Source organism: Anopheles coluzzii (genome assembly GCF_943734685.1).
Source record: "Anopheles coluzzii chromosome X unlocalized genomic scaffold, AcolN3 X_unloc_17, whole genome shotgun sequence".
Lineage (NCBI taxonomy): Eukaryota > Metazoa > Arthropoda > Insecta > Diptera > Culicidae > Anopheles > Anopheles coluzzii.
In genome coordinates this window covers 42501-47500 of record NW_026054444.1, presented here as the reverse complement: position 1 = coordinate 47500, position 5000 = coordinate 42501, and positions in this window count along the sequence as shown.

Genomic DNA, 5000 nt, shown 5'->3' with positions numbered 1-5000 from the left:
TGCACATAGCTCATTTCGTCGTCCCGGGCGAATGGAAAAACCCAAAAATCTCGAGTATCTTTCTAGGTTTCTGTTATAAAAGGGCAGGCCAAAAGGTGACCGGTTGAGATGAGCATTTTAAGCATACAAGCACTTAATTGCAACTTTTCCTACAAAAACTAGGTACGTACACGTAGATTGTATCAACATGGACATCCATGATTGCGTACGCCCGGGCTGCGCCCTCCGTGTTGTACTTTCCCTGATTGGTACACAATTTTGGTGCAAGTGTACCAACATCGACATCTATGAACGCGTACGCTCGAGCTGCACCCTCCGTCTTGTACTTTCCCTGATCGGTACACAGTTTTGGTGCACGGCTATCCCGAAAGGCAACTTGTACCAACATCGACATCCATGAACGCGTACGTAGCGTACTTTCCCTGATCGGTACACAATGTTGGTGCACGGCATAGGAAATGGGCTTAAAATGGTCAAACTCAATCCATTTCCACTAATGATAGTCAATAACAGCTGTGCCGATGAAGTAGGGCACGATGCAAGTCAATGTTATTTAATGAATTACATGTTCACCATACATTTTAGTACAAAATTGCTCGGTCAGACCTACAAAGTGCTATATCTCGAATACTAAACGTCGCAGATGGGTGTCGTAGAACAATTTTAAGTTCGTCTAACGATTCTACATCCGATTCTGGATAGTGGTTTTTCGACCACTTTTCAACATTTTGTGACACCCCGAACCTAGGGGCAGCTCCCTAGCTTTTTTCAAAAATGTGCACCGAACGGGCCAGAGAGCTCGAGTAGTCGAAAAATTTTTTTTTGCTAAAACCCCTCAAAACGTGTCAGGAACGCACCCTAGATGATGAAAAGTGCAACCAGAACGTCAATCGACAACATGCCCGGGGGTACAAATTTGCTCTACGCGTCCCTAGGTAGGGTACTTTTTCATACAAACATCAAAGTGTACGGTGCACAAAGTGCGCGGAACAAAAATTGCTCGGTCAGACCTACAAAGTGCTATATCTCGAATACTAAACGTCGCAGATGGGTGTCGTAGAACAATTTTAAGTTCGTCTAACGATTCTACATCCGATTCTGGATAGTGGTTTTTCGACCACTTTTCAACATTTTGTGACACCCCGAACCTAGGGGCAGCTCCCTAGCTTTTTTCAAAAATGTGCACCGAACGGGCCAGAGAGCTCGAGTAGTCGAAAAATTTTTTTTTGCTAAAACCCCTCAAAACGTGTCAGGAACGCACCCTAGATGATGAAAAGTGCAACCAGAACGTCAATCGACAACATGCCCGGGGGTACAAATTTGCTCTACGCGTCCCTAGGTAGGGTACTTTTTCATACAAACATCAAAGTGTACGGTGCACAAAGTGCGCGGAACAAAAATTGCTCGGTCAGACCTACAAAGTGCTATATCTCGAATACTAAACGTCGCAGATGGGTGTCGTAGAACAATTTTAAGTTCGTCTAACGATTCTACATCCGATTCTGGATAGTGGTTTTTCGACCACTTTTCAACATTTTGTGACACCCCGAACCTAGGGGCAGCTCCCTAGCTTTTTTCAAAAATGTGCACCGAACGGGCCAGAGAGCTCGAGTAGTCGAAAAATTTTTTTTTGCTAAAACCCCTCAAAACGTGTCAGGAACGCACCCTAGATGATGAAAAGTGCAACCAGAACGTCAATCGACAACATGCCCAGGGGTACAAATTTGCTCTACGCGTCCCTAGGTAGGGTACTTTTTCATACAAACATCAAAGTGTACGGTGCACAAAGTGCGCGGAACAAAAATTGCTCGGTCAGACCTACAAAGTGCTATATCTCGAATACTAAACGTCGCAGATGGGTGTCGTAGAACAATTTTAAGTTCGTCTAACGATTCTACATCCGATTCTGGATAGTGGTTTTTCGACCACTTTTCAACATTTTGTGACACCCCGACCCTAGGGGCAGCTCCCTAGCTTTTTTCAAAAATGTGCACCGAACGGGCCAGAGAGCTCGAGTAGTCGAAAAATTTTTTTTTGCTAAAACCCCTCAAAACGTGTCAGGAGACCCTAGATGATGAAAAGTGCAACCAGAACGTCAATCGACAACATGCCCGGGGGTACAAATTTGCTCTACGCGTCCCTAGGTAGGGTACTTTTTCATACAAACATCAAAGTGTACGGTGCACAAAGTGCGCGGAACAAAAATTGCTCGGTCAGACCTACAAAGTGCTATATCTCGTGTCGTAGAACAATTTTAAGTTCGTCTAACGATTCTACATCCGATTCTGGATAGTGGTTTTTCGACCACTTTTCAACATTTTGTGACACCCCGAACCTAGGGGCAGCTCCCTAGCTTTTTTCAAAAATGTGCACCGAACGGGCCAGAGAGCTCGAGTAGTCGAAAAATTTTTTTTTGCTAAAACCCCTCAAAACGTGTCAGGAACGCACCCTAGATGATGAAAAGTGCAACCAGAACGTCAATCGACAACATGCCCGGGGGTACAAATTTGCTCTACGCGTCCCTAGGTAGGGTACTTTTTCATACAAACATCAAAGTGTACGGTGCACAAAGTGCGCGGAACAAAAATTGCTCGGTCAGACCTAGGACGGGCCATATCTCGAATACTAAACGTCGCAGATGGGTGTCGTAGAACAATTTTAAGTTCGTCTAACGATTCTACATCCGATTCTGGATAGTGGTTTTTCGACCACTTTTCAACATTTTGTGACACCCCGAACCTAGGGGCAGCTCCCTAGCTTTTTTCAAAAATGTGCACCGAACGGGCCAGAGAGCTCGAGTAGTCGAAAAATTTTTTTTTGCTAAAACCCCTCAAAACGTGTCAGGAACGCACCCTAGATGATGAAAAGTGAAACCAGAACGTGAAACGACAACTTTGTTGGGGGTACCCTTTTTACTCTACGGGCCACTAGCTTAGGCGCGCCAACAGCGCTTTCCTCTCGGGTTCCCATTTTTTGCCCTCCTGGGATTATGATCATTTACTCATTGCCTACTATAGGGAAGGTACCTTGCTCCGAGGTCAAAAATGAAGATTTCACCAAATCGTAGTTTTAACCTCTATTTAGTCGTAGGAGCATGGTTTGCAGTGTCCGTGGGTCATATAAGCCCCCGTTTGGGTCATACGTCCCCTCCCCGATGAAAATCGTCATATGACTATAGGCCGAACTTATGAAGCAAAAGTGGTGTCTGGTGGGTTCTGCCGATGATCTTAACCTATGATTTTGAGTTTCCACTCTTTCAAAACGTTTCCTGGAGCAGTACATCACGGGTCTACGGACCCAAAGACTTCGTTGCGATGGTTTCAAGCATAAAAGTTGTAACAGTTAAGGGTTTTTAATACGCGTATATTATATCATTGCTTGAAACTAAGCTTCGTTGTCTTTAAACTCTGCAAGACCAATCGAACTTCTTAGGGAAACTCGAAGCATTCACGCTAAGCTGGTGGTGCAGGGCACATAGCGTGATGAAACCGGGTTTCCCTAACCAATGTGGCATATTTTTTCCCTGAGAGTGAAGCTCAGACCCACGTAGGGGAGAGCGAAGTGGAACTTTAATGTTCAATGCAGCAAATGTTCGCCATGCGGATAAACAAGTTGGAATAGTTCAATGTAGTGTAATGCAAACACGAATCGCAAATAACGATACGGGACCCAGAAGCAATTCTGCGGTTCCCTCGGGGAGTGGTGAGTTGATATAAATTAGAGGTGAAAATCCAAGTTGTTCGGGCTCCGGCTCGGCAGCCGATACGAGGTTCCTGTTGAGCTTGTTTGTACATCGCGCAGAGGCGCCGTTCGGTTCTAGCAATGATTCCCGCCACCATGTTCCATGCGTGCAGAGATCCGTTAGAGCTCGTTCAATGTGTCCCGCCGTGATTACGAAAAAGTCCAACAGTTGACTTAGTTGGGTGTGCGTCAAGTAATCGCGCAGAGATGCCGATCGGTGCCTAGCAATGTTTCCCGTCACAAGGTGGTATTGGCACCTGTGCAGAGTGGCCGTTAGCAATGTCTCCCGTATCACGGTGGTGTACCATCACTAGTGCAGAGTGACCGCTAGCAATGTCTCCCGTCACAAGGTGGTAGCCCAGAAGTGCAGAGAAGCCGCTGTAGCAAAGTCTCCCGTATCACGTTGGAGTTCTTCCACTAGTGCAGAGAGATCGCTGAACCGTTCAATGTGTCCCGTCGTGGTGTGCTTGTACCGAGCACGTAGGATACACCTTGCTTTGTTGGTTTGGGATAGGAGTGGTCGCGCAACTGCCTCCACGCCGCAGAGTGCCAGTTCGGATTGAAGGTCAACTTTAGCCGTTCAATGCATCAGTCGGTGGGTGTTCAGATGGCATCACAACTTCCCCTAGGTGCTCAAGTTGGCTGGGTTGTAAAACATGTACACATGCGCAGAGTATCGTGCGTACTAGCAAAGTCTCCCGTCACGGTGGTTACGAATGAGTTCCATGCAGTGCAGAGAGATCGTTAGTGCGTGCAATGTACCAGTCGATGTGTCGTACCGGCATACAACCCCGCTTAGAGGCCCGTCGCTCGAAGAGGACAAGAAAGAGTGCGCAGAGTGCCGTACCGGCATAGCAATGTCTCCAGACATACGTTGGGACACCCGACGCAGTGCAGAGAGATCCGCTAGCCGTGTGCAATGCATCCGACGTTGCCTGCTTGTGCAGTCTATCGAGTGGCGCCAACGGACGCTCTGGCGTCGCAGAACAAATCTCGGTGGTCACGGGGGACTTGCGCCTCGCGTGATCAAGAGTGTAGTTCGTGTTCAAGCAATTGACTCGAATTCTGGTTGATCCTACCAGTGATATACGCTCGTCTCAAAGGTTAAGCCATGCATGTCTAAGTACAAGCTTCCTAGAAAGTGAAACCGCATAAGGCTCAGTATAACAGCTATAATTTACAAGATCCTCATCCAAACAGTTACTTGGATAACTGTGGAAAAGCCAGAGCTAATACATGCATTATGCCGGGACTGTTGG